This window comes from Emydura macquarii, unplaced genomic scaffold (genome assembly GCF_026122565.2).
Source record: "Emydura macquarii macquarii isolate MOO-44397 ecotype Brisbane River unplaced genomic scaffold, CSIRO-AGI_Emac_v2 contig_3219, whole genome shotgun sequence".
In the NCBI taxonomy this organism is placed as follows: Eukaryota; Metazoa; Chordata; order Testudines; family Chelidae; genus Emydura; species Emydura macquarii.
The window spans coordinates 153,831-169,505 of NW_027133356.1; positions in this window are offsets into that span (position 1 = coordinate 153,831).

A 15,675-nucleotide genomic window follows, 5' to 3' on the forward strand; every position below is an offset into this window, starting at 1 on the left:
ATGTTTGTGGTATGCCGGATTCTTTTGTTTGTTTGTCGCTGGATTATCTCAGGGACGTTTACACAGGCAGAAAAAAACCGGGACTCTGAGAAACACGCACGCACTCGAGAAAAGGCGCTCCGGTACCCCAGCTCTAAGGACCCTGCCCAGCCAGCAGGCCACTGCCCCGTTCTCTGTTATCCTCCAGCCCACGCCAGCCCCGGCCCTGCGTTCTCTGCTACCCCAAAACCCCTGCTGTGGCCTCCCAGGCCTGGTGCTGCTCCAGAAGCAGAGGCTGACTGGCGCGAGCGAATGGCCCGGTTAGTTTCTCTAGTTTCCCACACCGAGCGAAAGGCTGAATGACCCAGCGGCAGAGTACACTGGGTGTTCCAAATCCCGTCAGATTTCAGCGTCTCAGACTTTCCTGAGGTGCATCAGGTGAGCACGTTTCAAATGGCCTGGGCTGTGCATATTCAACTCCTGGTTTAGCCATAAAGCAAGAACTTTTATATCCCCCCGCACCCCAGCACTGAGTAGGGGCAGGGAAGGGGTATGATCTGCCTGGCTGGGCCAGCCGGGAGGCTCCTCTCCGGGCCGGCCCCCCTCACAGTGTCTCTTGGTATCATTAGCGCTTATTTGCCATTTGTCTTGCTGCAGCAGCAGAAGGCTAGTCAGGTGGGGCCCCTCTGCGCTGGGCCCTGTACAAAAGAAGGGCACGTTCCTGCCCCGAAGCACTTCCAGACTAGAAAACAGGTGGGTGAAAGAAGCGGGTCAGGGCAGGGCTGGGAGAGACGGGGTAACACAGAGAGTAGGATGAGCTCAATCCTGGGCCAGCCAGGGGTAGCGCTCACAGCACGCAGAGGAATCGGGAGCAAGCTGCCCCAGTGCACGCAGCGGCTTTGCCCGTTTACACTAGGGACGGTGACCGTGCAGGTACGCCAATGGCTGCTCCTGGGCCAAGCCCTCCCATGTGGACAAGGCCTCAGGCAGAATAAGGAGGGGGGCTCAGACTCAGCTCTCACGCCTTTCTCTTTCTTTCCCAGGCTCGCCAACTCTCCTGAGCAGCTCTGCAAACTCCACCTAGTGGCCACACGCCACCCTCCAAGGCAGATTAAAACCCAGCCAGGCTGATCCAGACCTGGCAAATGTTTCATTCCCAACAGCACAGGGGCCAGGTTTTGGGGGACACGGGTCCTATTAGCAGCCTCCCAGGGCGGGAAGGTGGGGCCAGAGGGAGATCAGCAGCTGCCGCATCTCAGACTCTCTCCTGCATCCAGCCCGGAGAAAATATGCCTCCAGGAACCCTGAGCCAGCGCCCTGACGGAAGGTGGTAAGATTTCCCAGCCAACCAGGAGAGACAGCCTCAGTTTCCCCACATATCCCGGGAATAAATCCAGCTCGTCAGGGAATTATCAGTGTTATTAATATGCTCTGGGAGGACAGGTGCCTGGGCTGGATTATGGAGCTTTGGTTAATTAATGTTAGGCTAATTCAGGTTGTTCTATTAAAGACGGGGGGTGACACGTCTTAAATGGGCAGAGGACCCTCCTTTCTCCACCCTACAGCACTGGGCTGCCCCAGGGGCTCAAAGACAGAGGGTGGGCGCTGGGCCGACTGGCAGGCTTATAACAATACTTCGCCCCTCTCACCCTAGGATCCCAAAGTGCTTTACAAATGCTTGTGAATTAGGCCTCTCAACGAACCTGTCCGATTGCTGAGTAATTTCCCCATTTTACAGATGGGGAAATTGAGGCACAAATAAGGGCAGCAACTTGCGAAGGTCACACAGTGAGTTGACAGCAGAACTGGTAAGAGAACCCAGGAATCCTGCCTCCCCGCCCTTTGCTCTAACCACTAGACCACACTCCCCTTCCAGAGCTGGAAGAGAACCCAGGAGTCCTGACTTCCAGTCACCAGACCAAACCGCACCCCAAGCTACGCTACGTGACACCCTTCCTAACTAAACACAATTGTGTCCTCAATACTCAGAGAGTGACCGGAGTCAATGGGTCCTGTATTGTTTTATAACCTTGGGGTTAACGGCGCAGGAAGATAACGTTTGGCGGAGAGGGCGGCTGCATTCCACTCCAGTTCCATCACTGCGGCCAGCCACGTCCAGGGGACATGCAGCTAACCAGCTGGCCATATGCAGAGGCCGTTCGGGGCTTCTCCAGATCTGCAGCAGATCTGCTTCCCGACCACCCTTGTGCTGCTGAAGAGGGAAAAGGCCTGGCTTGAAGCCATGAGAATCACTTGCTGTGATTCAATTAGCTTAATTGCCTCTGGGCTAACCTGGGGCGGGGCGGAGGGGGGAGGGAACAAAGAGCAGTTCAGATACATTGGGAATCCTGGCCCAGATTTCCAAGAGTATGTGCTTAAAGTCAAGTTCCCGAACCTTTCCCAGGACACCGAAAGAAGTGACCTGATTCTCCGATGGGTTGGGCACGCAGCCGCTCGCGCTGGAGTCTGCGGGCACGGCTGGCCACGCAGCACTTTGGAAATCAGGTCACTTATCTGCGTGCCTAAGTATGGGTTTAGGAGCCTGACATTAGGCCGGAAATCTGGGCTCTTGTGTTTATAAAGAGCAGGTGTAACCCGCCAGTCACTGTGTGTTATGATCCCCACCCGGTCCAGGGCTCTCAGCTTGGCCCTGGAACTGCCCCGCTTAATCTGGGGGGTCAGCCACTTGTCACACGTGCACAGTCCCCCAAAGGGACTTTAACAAGGAACAGGCCAGAGTGGCTCCCGCGACATCGGTCCCCATAGCCAGCCCAAAGCTGCTGCTGTCTGTCCCCACCCTGAAAATGCAGCAGAGCATAGCCCGGGGCTTTGCCGGCTAACGTGCTGCAAGAGACTGGCCCGTTAGATCTGCCGTGACATCTAGCGCACGTACGGAGGAAGAGGAATGCAGCCTTTTGTGCGCTAAGCAATACCAACCTCATCCACTGTCCCTGAACCAAAGGAGCCAGACTGATCTACATGGAGGGGAAAACAGACACAAACCACGCGTTCCCAGACCCCTTCTCTCCGGAGCCAGAGGCGGCCACCCCCTAGATTCCTTGCCGGTTTCATTGCCAGGCAGTGATAAGGCTGGGGCAGGGGCACTTGGGTACCACGGTAAGAAAGATTTTCCCTGTGCAGCTGCCATGCCACAGAGGAGGCCAACTCCCAAGGGCAAACGGCACTTTTGTGCTCGTGGATCCCAGCCGCAGCTGGGGAGGTTTCCCCACGGAGCCACCCACCTGGGAACGCTACCCAGAGCCCATGAGACAGGCAGCCCTCTGTCTAATGACGTCTCAAAGAATGCATTCGAGGCGGATTCCGCCTGCTCAGGGGATGGGGCCTGATGAGGAATCTCAGGCAGTATTTAAGGAGAGGCCCAGATTGGTCCAAAAATGAGGAGGGTGGTGAAGCACTGGAATGGGTTATCTAGGGAGGTGGTGGAATCTCCATCCTTAGAGGTTTTTAAGGTCCAGCTTGACCAAGCCCTGGCTGGGATGGTTTAGCTGAGGTTAGTCCTGCTCTGAGCAGGGGTTGGACTAGACACCTCCTGGGGTCCCTTCCAACTCTAATATTCTACGATTCTAGGGTCTATCTGAGTGCAAACCTGGACCCAGCATGGAGCCTGAGGGGCTGGGCCGTGCACTGAAGAGATCTGCAGGGGGAATCCTCCCCCCCAGTCGGCACTGGCGCTGTCCTACCCGCAGGGCTCTCCCCTCAGTCTCGGTGCACCCCTGTCCCCTCGGGAGGAGCATGAGAAACTACGGGTGGAGCCACACGACTGCCACGTCCCCATCCTGGCCCTGCAACCTACCCAGTCTGTGTAAGCACAGGGAGCCCTCATGGAAGTGTCCTCAGCACAAGCAGGAAAGCCACAGCCTGGCTGGGCAACCCAGCTCCAGCGCCCCACGGGCTGCGCTGCAGCCACATCCGCCAACCCTCCCACGCTGCTGACGGAGCAGGATTTGCCCCTCAGAGAGCAGCCGGTCCTGGGGAACAGCCGGTCCTTCCTGACTAGCGCCTCTCTCTCAATCCCCAGCGTTTGCTCCCGAGGGCGATTTTCCTTGCTTGCCCTGTGGATGTTGGGATGGCCCCTGGCTCTGGAGCTGCCGCAGAAGGTCGGGTGATGCTTGAGGGACACTCCTCGGTGTGTGTCGTGGGGCATCTCCACTGAGTTCAGGGAAGAACAGAACTGGCCTGCCTGCCCGTGCCTATCTCTGTTCCACCTACAAGGCCATCTCAGGGTTGGGCAGAGGCCTTGGTCTGTGTCCTGGATTCATTCTTTCCTGTCTATATTGGTCCATCCTCTCTGTTTTCTTGTTGACTTAGGCTTTGTGCCTATTGTGTGGTAAATACAGGTGTGTCTGGACTGGTTTCCTTCCACTAATTCATGACGTAATTAAGCAAATTAATGTTTTATACGTGATTCCATGGCCCTGGGCCAGGGTTTTTTGTTTTTTTTTCCATTTAAGCAGGACAAGAAGGTGTGCTGGGGAGTCATGGCCTCCACCTGACCGAGAAGGGGCCAAGCCTCTTCGCATTAAAGGAACTGGCACATGAAATTGCAAGGATTTTTAATGAATCTGTAAACTTGGAGGTCAAACCCAATGACTGGAGAACTGCTAATATAGCTCCTATTTTTCAGAAAAGGGGGAAAATGTGATCCAGGAAACGACATGCCTCTTAGTTTGCCTTCAATTGTATGCAAGGTCTTGGAACAAATTTTGAAAGCAAAAGTAGTTAAGGACATAGAGGTGAACAGTAATCGGGATAAAATACAACATGGCCAGACCAACCTGATCTCTTTTGCGTAATAGAAATGGGATGAAATTTAATAGTGGAAAATGCAAGGTCATGCATTTAGAGACTAACAAGAATTAATTTTTTCTGTAAAATGGGGACTGATCAGTTGGAAGCAACAAAGGAGGAGAAGGACCTGGGCTACTGGTTGATCACAGGATGACTATGAACCGCCAATGTGATGTGGCCGTGAAAAAGGTCCTAGGATGCATCAGACAAGGTATTTCCAGTAAAGATAGGAAAGTGTTAGAACCATTGTACAAAGCGCTGGTGAGACCTCATCTGGGATACTGTGTGCAGTTCTGGTTCCTCGTGTTTAAGAGAGATGAATTCAAACTGGAACAGGTGCAGAGAAGGGCGACTGGGATGATCTGCGGAATGGAAAACCTGCCTTATGAAAGAAGATTCAAAGAGTTTGGCTTGTTTAGCCTGACCAAACAAAGGCAGAGCGGAGATCTGATTGCTCTCTATAAATACATTAGAGGGATAAATACCAGGAAGTGAGGAGTTATTTAAGTTAAGGGCCAGTGTGGACACAAGAACAAATGGATATAAATTGGCCATCACAGTTTAGGCTTGAAATTAGGTGAAGGTTTCTAACCATCAGAGGAGTGAACAGCGTCCCAAGGGGAGCAGTGAGGGCAAAAATCATAACTGGCTTCAAGACTGAGCTTGATAAGTGGAGATGGTATGATGGGACAGCCTACGGTGGCATGCAGCCCATCCACAACTGCCAGTAGCAAAAATCCCCAGCAGCAGGAGATGGGACACGGGCTCAGAGTTACGACAGAGAATTCTTTCCCAGGTATCTGCCTGGTGGGTCTTGCCCACATGCTCAGGGTCTAACTGATCACCATATTTGGGGTCAGGAAGGAATTCCCTCCCCCCAGTTAGATTGGCACAGACCCTGGAGGTTTTTCACCTTTCTCTGCAGTGTGGGGCATGGGTCACTCGCAGGTTTAAACTAGTGTAAACGGTGAATTCTCTGTAAATTGAAATCTTTAAACCAGGATGATTTCTTGAGGTCCCTTCCATCCGGACATTTCTCTGATTCTATGAGAAGGCAGGGAGGGACTCATTTATCTGATTAGCTACTGACGTGGTCCCCAGCTACACAGTAGCTGAGCATCTTCAGCCCCCCGGGGCTGGCTTAGCCAGAATGGGTTGCATTAGTCTTTGCTAAGATTTTGTGCTATCTCTTTCTAAAGAAGCCCTGTAGGAAGGCGCTGTGGCCTCCTCTGGGCTCAGGACCCGAGGAAGGGCTGCAGCAACTAGACTGGGCAAGACCTAGCCCCACAGAGCAGCCTGGCCAGCAACCACACGGCTGGACTGTGAAGGGGCCGGCAGGCCAGTCTGCCCAGCAACCCAGGAGCCGGGCCGTGATAGGGCCGCCGGAGCTGCCCAATCGGCCCAAGAGGGGCGGAGCCTCTCAAGGCATGGGCAGTATAAGAGACAGACCCCAGAGCCCAGTCAGGAGCAGACCGCCGCCGGAGGCAGACGTGCTGCCCTGCTGGCTAAGACCTAGGCCGGAGCCGAGACTCTGACCTACCCTGGACCAAACCGGGCCTAGGGACTGGATAGGGCCGTCGCGTAGCTGGACCGTACAACCCGGCCAGAGAGACTGGGCCGAGATCCCTGAACCGCGGCGCTGGACCCAGGCCCCTGAACCCCGGGACTGGACCGAGCCCCTGGCGCACCCTGGCTGGGTAACACCCCCTGAGGCCGGACGGGACCTGGAGGAGCTGCCAGCCGCCGACCCCCCAGAGTCAGGACCAGACCTCGACGAGCTGCCTGAGGCCGGACCCTTCCCGGAACCCAGTGACCTAGAGGAACTGCCCCTCCAAGAGGAGCTCCCTGCATTGCCGCCACCGGACGAGGAGGGACTGGTGGGCCTACCCAGGACAGCGGACTCCAGCGACCCTGGAGAAGCAGGTACAGAGGGATATGGGGAGGAAGTAGCCCAGGGGCAGTCATAGATGTTGGCTGAGTTGGGGCAACCCTGCCGGCGTGTTGTGGCAGCAGTCCCGCCGGCTCAGTGGCAATGCCTTTGCCGCTGTTAGGGCCCTGGGCTAGGACGCAGTGGAGATGGGTGGGCCTGTGTCCCCTTTTCTCCCCCTTTCTCCTAGCCACCCTGGGAGAGCCTCAACCTCCACTGCTGCCAGAACAGAACCACTGCTTGCCCACCCACCCTGCCTCAGGGCCGGGGCGATAGACTACAGGAGAGCGGACTTGTTCCCTACAGGAAGGCGCTGTGGCCTCCTCTGGGCTCAGGGCCCGAGGAAGGGCCGCAGCACCCGGGCCGGTTTGAGGAGACCCACCAACAAGCCCATAGTATAGCTCAACCACAAGATATGGGCTTAGTACAAGAATGTGTGGGTGAGACTCTGGCCTGTGTTATACAAGAGGTTAGACCAGATCATCATCACAGTCCCTTAAGGCCTTACAATCTATGAATAGATGTCTCTTTCATTTTATGAAGTGCTATGAAAACATTTCTCCGGTAAAGGGACCCCTGTTGGGTGGATGCTCATCCCCTGAACCATGTCTGAGTGAGAGACTCGGGTCTCGTCCACTCCACTTCATGCTCTGCCTTGAATTGCGGTTTGTGCTTTCTTGCTGTGGACGAGGCTATACCGATCTCCCACAGGACGGCACCGGTGAGGCAACGGAGACTTTCAGGACAGAGGATGGCCAAGGCACCCAGCAAAAGGTTACCCAGAGTGAGACCAAGGAAAGGAACACAGGAACAACCAGTGCGAGCCGAGAGACACTGGCCTGGGTGAATGGGAGGGGCGGCAGCACAGAACATCTGTCTGTCTGTCTGTCATCGATTAGATTGATGGATTCCAAGGTCAGAAGGAACCACTGCCATCAGCTCACCTGACCTCCTGTATCATACAGGCCGGATGACTCCCACAGAACAATCCTGCTTTGAACTGGAGCCGAGCTTTTCGAAAAACATCAGTCCTGATTTCAAAACGTCCAGTGCCGGAGAATCCACGTGCACCGTGGTGGTACAGCTTTGCCCTCCAGTCGAGGGTCGGGGCCCCCTTGTGCCAGACACCGAACAGACTGGTAACAAAAAGTCCCTGCCCCAGAAAGCTTACAGTCTACCCGGAACACGCATGTAGCCATTGTCCGGCGCTTTCCTTGAGTGCAGCGTCAGGACAACCGTTTTGCTAATCAGTGCGGACAAAAGCAAATCGTGGAGGAACCCAGCAATAGCTCTCAGGGTGGTCCACTGGCTCCACCCAGCCGCTGAGACTTGTGGGTAAGGAGCGGGCGGGGCACCATGCCGGGTAGCACGCTAGCTGCTTACCGAGCGGTCCTAGCGGCTGAAAGGAGATCCTGGGAAAGAGATCTCCACTGGGGAGGCCGTGACAGCATCTACCAGGCTCCCTGTTTTCCTGATGGGGAGACGCGACGTCCAGGGGCTGCATATGAGACAGGGAAAAGTTCCAAGGGAGACATCACCTCCCACTGGGCCCAACCTGAACCCAGACACACACAGGCTGATTCGCTCACACTGCCCTTACAACGCTGTATCGCCATGGACTGCCGCTGAGTTGCTGCTGATCCATGCCAGGGTCAGAGAGAGGAGCGCGTGGTTGTTTTCTGAACCCTGCTCCTGCCTCAGAACATCCCGGCGGGAGTGAAGAAATATGCGGCCGTGTTGTAAGGGGTTGGGAAAGTGGCCGGGAGGCCCCGGGAGGAATCTGCCGAGGACCACATGCCCAGTTCTGCGGCAACGTCCCAATTCTGAGAAATCTTTAGACATTCTCCAGGAAAATAAATCTGTGAAGAATGTTAAAGAGCATCCCTCCAACCAGTGCAGCGACTGGTGATAAACTCTTCCACAACTGATCTGAAGGTTGAGTCACTGTAAACAAAATGGTCTTTCTGATTTCACCCTCCCTGCTCTGCTTATATTTTCCAGGACTCCTCACATCCCTGAGAAGGCTCATCTTCCCTCCCCCCCCGGCTGAGATCGTCCCTTCTTCCCCCTCTGGAAATCTTCCAGTCCCCAGCCTAGAACGGTCTCCCCTTCCTTTCTCGCCCAGACTCCCAGCCCCTTTTTGCCAGAAAAAAATCAGACAGGGCCCACCCATGATGATCCGAGGCTCAGTTATCCGAAACATGCTGCCCGCTGGTACGGGGATGTCTGAGAGTTGCACTGAAAATGCTCTGGATTAATTGAAACCCCAGTTAGCCAGATTGATCCAGTGCCCCTCATTCCACCGAGATAGCAGAGATCATTCCGTATTCCACCGGGCAGCCCCTCGGTTGCATCTATATGATGTACATCCTCATCCCCCTGAAACAGCCTGCCGCACTGAGCCACCCATGCTGCAGAAACAAAGCCCGGGAGCTGAATGTTTCGGCTGAGATGATCAGCGGTGAAAGGTTGACAGCGCTGCCATTCCAGCTCAGTTGTGTACAGAGGCATGGAAGAATTGCTAGATCGCTCGTGGGCCACCTAGCCCGGTATCCTCCCTCTGATGGTGGCTGGCACCAGCTCCGCCTGGTGCAGGAAGCCTGGGAGAAGGCCGTTAGAGCATCAACTGCCCCTGGGGGAAGTGTTTTCCAAATTCCGTTCATCGGAAGTTGTGTTAAGGTCTGCAGCAGGCGGGTTTATATGCTGTCCGAAGCTCTTTGTTGTTTTAACCCTCACTAGTTGAACTGTGGATATCCTTGTGAGCCACACAAATGTCGAATCCTTTCTAGAATCCTGCTACGTCCTCATCCTCGGTGATATAAAGGGGTGATGAGTTCCACAGGCTAATTAATGTGGAAAAGGAATTTCCTTTCCCCTCATGTAAATATGCCACCTTCTAATTTAATTGAATGCCCCTCGTGCTTGGATTACAAGACTTCTCTAGCCCATGCAGCGTTTTACGTCCTTTTCTCGAGTCCCCCTCGTCCAGCTCCTCTCTAAGGTAACCAGTCCCCATCGTTTTCCATCTCTCTTCCCAGGAGAGCATTTCCAGGCCTGCGATCAGACTCGCTGCCTGTCTGAATCCCCGCCGGTTCTGCAATGTCCTTTTTGAGAGGGGGGGACGGCCAGGACAGAACCCACCATTCCAGGTGTGGCCGCCCCATTCCTGGCTATCCTGGCATTCGACGACTTGACGAGGGCATGGGGCCGCACTCCACGGATCAGCAGCAGGGCTCTGGAGGCCAGACAGGCCCCCTGGAGTCCAGTCTGCCAGGGAGTGAGCAAACAGGCCCATGGCTCCTTCGCAGACTTCTGCTTAGCCAGAGAGCTGGTAGGAAATCTCACCCCTCCTTCCTGCTGCCGCTCTCCTCGGGCTGGAGACAGGGCTGGGTGGGCAGCCAGAGAGGGCGTATGCAGCAGGCTGAAAGTCTGAGCTCCGAGCTGCGGGAGAAGCCCAGGGGGCAGCCAGGGTGTGCAGTCTCCATGAGCCTGCACCACACTCAGACCCAGCCACTGCCCACAAGCAAGGAAACCCGTTGGCACAGGGTGGATGGGGACCTTTAAAAAGGAACGGCTCCAGCCCACGTGTGGGTCATGAGCAGCCTTGATGAGGACTGCTGGAGGGCAGGTGTTTACATCAAGAGCCAGAGGGGAACAGGCAACAGGGAGGAAGCTGTGGCAGAGGAGAGATGCAGGGGCAGGAGTGTCTGTCTGGCCAGAGGCCCTGCCTGGGAGAATCAGAGAATCCTGGAAGAGGAGAGTTGGAAGGGACCCCAGGAGGTGTCTAGTCTTAAGATGCCAGCGCTGAGTCTGATCTTTCGTGCTGTAGTGATGGACGTTATTTTGGGACCTTGGGGGTTGCATTTGAACCAGCCCCAGGCAAAGCTGGAGTCACCCCGGGAAAGACTGTGATGGGTTCTTAAGGGCCCTGCGGCCGGGAAATGGAGGCAATGGAGGCCCCTGGCCATGAGAAGGTGCTCAGAAGGCAGTGGACCCTGTTACACCCCGTATCAGTGACTGAGGGGTGGAGGCTGGAGGGCACCGGGTGGCTGTGTGTTTGCTGACCCAGGTGATGGTGGCAGGTTGTTAGTGTGTTTTGTGCCTGGTAAAGGTACTGGGGTGATTGCAAAGTGAATTCCTGCCTCCCCAAAGGCTGCTGGAGGATTCACCACCCCAAGGCAAGGGGTAGGGGTCTGCAGTGAACGTCAGCCAGGGGAACAGTTCTCTCACTCGCGTTCCAGCTGTCCTTGGCTTGCACCAGCTGGGTGACCTGGCACAGCTTTCAAGGGCTGCGGAACGGTGCCGGTTTTCGAGTGCGGACATGTGGGGAAGGCGGTGGATGTGATATACCTTGACTTTAGCAAAGCTTTTGATACGGTCTCTCACAGTATTCTTATCAGCAAGTTAAAGAAGTATGGGTTGGATGAATGGACTATAAAATGGATAGTGAACTGGCTAGAGCATAGGGCTCAACGAGTAGTGATGGCTCCATGTCTAGCTGGCAACCGGTCACAAGCGGAGTTCCCCAGGGGTCGGTCCTGGGGCCGGTTTTGTTCAACATCTTTATTAATGATCTGGAGGATGGGGTAGATTGCACCCTCAGCAAGTTTGCGGACGACACTAAGCTGGGGGGAGTGGTAGATACCCTGCAAGGTAGGGATAGGATACAGAGTGACCTAAACAAACTGGAGGATTGGGCCAAAAGAAATCTAATGAGGTTCACAAGGACAAGTGCAGAGTCCTGCACCTAGGAAGGAAGAATCCCATGCACAGCTATAGACTGGGGACCGACGAGCTGGGCAGCAGCTCTGCAGAAAAGGACCTGGGGGTAACAGTGGATAAAAAGCTGGATATGAGTCAGCAGTGTGCCCTGGTTGTCAAGAAGGCCAATGGCATATTGGGCTGCATTAGGAGGGGCATTGCTAGCAGGTCACGGGAAGTGATTATTCCCCTCTATTCGGCATTGGTGAGGCCGCATTTAGAATATTGTGTCCAGTTTTGGGCCCCCCAATACAAAAAGGATGTGGACAAGTTGGAGAGAGTCCAGCGGAGGGCAACAAAAATGATTAGGGGGCTGGAGCACAGGACTTATGAGGAGAGGCTGAGGGAACTGGGCTTGTTTAGTCTGCAAAAGAGAAGAGTGAGGGGGATTTGATAGCGGCCTTTAACTACCTGAAAGGGGGTTCTAGGGAGGATGGGGCTAGGCTGTTCTCAGTGGTGGCAGATGACAGAACAAGGAGCAACGGTCTCAAGTTGCAGGGAGGGAGGTCTAGGTTGGACATTAGGAAAAAGTTTTTTACTAGGAGGGTGGTGAAGCACTGGAATGGGTTACCTAGGGAGGTGGTGGAATCTCCATCCTTAGAGGTTTTTAAGCCGGCTTGACAAAGCCCTGGTTGGGATGATATAGCAGAGGTTAGTCCTGCTTTGAGCAGGGGGTTGGACTAGATGACCTCCTGAGGTCCCTTCCAACTCTAATATTCTATGATTCTATGATTCTATGTGTCACGAATGGGTTTCTCAGAGCTAAGGCCCTGTTGCGATGCCTAGGGGAATTCCGACCTCTGCGACCCTCTGCTGCATGCCCTCTGTCTGCACACACGCCGGCATACCCAAACCCTCTCTTCTTCCCTTGGAACGGCAATTCCCGTGCTGGAGAAAATCATGGAAATACCAGGCAGCTGCAGAGGAAACTCACAGCCGCTCTGCTGCCCGGAATTCCCCTCAGCAATGCACAGAATAAGCGGAGCAGCTGAGCCTGCTGTCCCTGCAGCCAGAAATGCCCCTGTAGCCTTGAGGAGAGGGTGACTGCATTAGCCCTTCCTACCCAGGGAGTTAACTGAGGAACCGACAGCATGGGACACTCTTGGTGCCCAAGGGATTGAGTGGCAGCGTCAGAAGGGCCCCATATTGCATGGCAGGGCTTAATTTGTAATGAAAGAGGGGCCGGGGCGCGAGCAATGTTTTTTACATTCACAACTGACGCGGCCAGCCCAGAGGTGGCGGGGCTCAGCCCTGGCACAAATTACACAGGGTTGCATGAGATCTTGGGAGAGACGGCAGGTGCCATGTCTGCCCCAGGCCCAGATGCATCACTGAGGAGGTCAGTCCAGTGTGTGGACAGATGTACAGTACAGACCCCAGGCGTACAGTACAGGCCCCCGCGGCGACGGAAGGGGGTTTCCCATTGATGCAGGTAACCCGCCTCTCCGAGAGATGGTAGAATTCTTGTCCCATTAGTCACGGCTACACCAGAAGTTAGGTCAACCTCGCCACCCTGCACAGGGCACGGACGTTTTCACAGCCCTGAGCAACGTCAGTGGGTTGATCTAATTTTTAAGTCTGGACCAGGCCTGTGCATTTCACCCTCTTTTCGGCCGGGACCGCATCAGAGCCCTGCCTTGCAGAAACTGTACTTAAGAGAGGTTCTGGCAGACAGAGGTGTCAGGCCCTATCCTGTCACCCCAAGAACTCCAGCTGTTCCAAGCTTCCTTCTCTCTCTATCTGCTGACGGTATTTGTAAGGCACAGATCTCTGTAGGACCTAGGCACTGTTAGGGTGCAGCCTGCGTCCTTTAATGTGTGTCTGGTCTATACCACAGCAGCGCAGCCTCCCCGGACTCTTAGATGCCAGGGCTGGAATTTAAACTCTGTGAACCAGATACTCCCCTCGGTTACCCCAGAATAAATCTGCAGCAATTCTACTGAAATCAGCGACGTTCCTCTGGCATTGCATGGCTGTAACCGAGAGCAAAGCTGCCCGTTTGCCCAAGCCTAGAAAGAACCATGGCGACAGACGCTTAGATACCAGGATGATAGGAGCTTAGACAACCACGGTGACAGGTGTTTCGTTCCATGGTGATGGGCACCTTAAAACAAAACCAAGGCCGACAGACCGGTAGATAAAGGAGGACTAACAGGTTTGCCCATAGTGGATACAGTCCCGCCTTGTGCCTTCAGGAGCGAGCAGCCAAAGGAGGTTATAGCTATAGGAGGTATTTACATTGTTCCTAAGAGGTGAGTTACACAGTCAACACATTCCCGAGAGGCACTAGGGGGGACTTTCAGGCCTCATCTAGGGGACCCTGACAGAAGGGGCCAGGGGTTCTCTGCAGTCTGTTGGTGGCGCTAGCCTCGCAGTAACTAACGACTCTCCCTTTCTCCAGGCCCGGCCTGAATGTGCAATCAGCGGCCTGCGTCTACGGACGTCCAGGGTTGAAACTGAATCACATCCCCTTTGCTGCCCCTTTCACAGGCAGATCTGCTGAATATGCCACGCAGGACCCAGCCCCTGTGGAAACGCCGACGGTGTGACTGCAGCACTCGATGCACCCCAGGGACCTACTGAATTGAAGCGAGCTTTGTCCAGGCTCTGGTATGGCTTGTTGAGACATCGCGCAAGCCCTTTTGGTGGAGTATATTCACAGCTGGCTCTCTGCTGGTGGGGCAGCGTTCCAGCGTCCTCTGGGCCATCTTCAGACCTACTACCTTAGGAGAAATTTTCCCTGTGTAGATACCTGCTCTCCTTCTCAGGGGATTATGGGAATTTGGGGTCATCAACTCCCTCTTCCATACAGGGCTCCCATATGGGGGAGGGAGGATACACTTTACCGGGGCCTGGTTCCATACAGTATATGGGCCCCACTCTGGCAAGGAGAGGAGCTGGCAAGAGCCTGTGGACTCAATGCCACGCTCCGCTATATCTGCCGCGAATGGCAGGTGCGGAGTGGGCCGTTAAAAGGAGAAGACCCAGCTCAGTTTGGAAGGAAAGCAGAACCCTGCTTCCCCCTCGGTGAGGGAAGCCGGCGCTCAGCCAAGAGTCCGAGACCGCTTGCTGCCTGGAGAAGTCTCCTGGTGGGTGGGATGAACGGGTCCCCGAGAAAAGGACGGGCTGCCGGAAGACGCGCTCTGAGCAGATGTGCGGGGTCCTGCCAAAGACTCACGGGGCAGCCCTGTTTTGAGTTTGTCGCATTCCTTTATGTTGGGGCTTTAATACCCCGGAGGGGTGGGACCCAAGCCTGCCTTAGCCGGAGAGTTACTGCACCACTGCGCAGACTGTGTGACGGGTGGCAAACCACCCTTGGACCCCCCGTGACAGGATGCGTGAGTGCGTTGTAAGGTGGCCAGGGGGAACCCCAGCAGCAGGCCCTGCCCTCCGCCAAAATGGGATGAAAACTGAAAGAGGATTGTGCTGAGATGCAACCTCAGACGTCGTCCTCCTGCGGTTAACCGACCAAACAGCTGCCCCGGCCAATAATCCCGGGAAACTCTCCTGCGTCAATCCGGGCTTGTGCCCGCTTCTCCAGCTGCCGAGATCGCCAAGGGCTTGGACTCCGCTGGCACAAGGACCTTGGCGTGCACAGGGCGAGGGCCGGTTGAACAAAGCAAGACGACGACAGAGAGCAGCTGCACGGCAGGGTCAGTCAGCTGACCGAGCGGTGGCGACAAATGTGAAAAAGTCACAGCAGAACAGTGAGGGAAAACCCGAGCGATTCACTGGCAGGGCAACTTTCAACCTGAAGGATCCCAGAGGACGTCACTCCTGGACCGTCTTTTTGTCCTGTGTTTGTACAGCACCTAGCACAATGGGACTGTGATCCGTGCCTGGGCTCCGAGCGGCTACGGGAATATGAATAAGTACTACTAACACGCTGCAAGCGTGCGCTAGGCAGAGCTGCTGTAATGCTGTCCTTTCACTTCACCCCTCCACTGCCCTCTGCCGTGCTTTGTGTCACAATGGGCGGTGCCTGATGGGAACACTAAGCTTCTGGGAGCAGACAGGGACCTTCTCCCCGCTATGGCTGAAACTCAGCCCTGTGCCGGGGGCAGAACGGGGCCTGTGTGATCACCTATTGGCTAAGTGGGCTAAGTTGGTCTTGGTGCGCCGCAGAGGGATGATTTTCACCCTGTGTTTGTACGGATCCGAGTGCACAGCGCTCCAGCGGTGATCATAAAAAGGAAGTT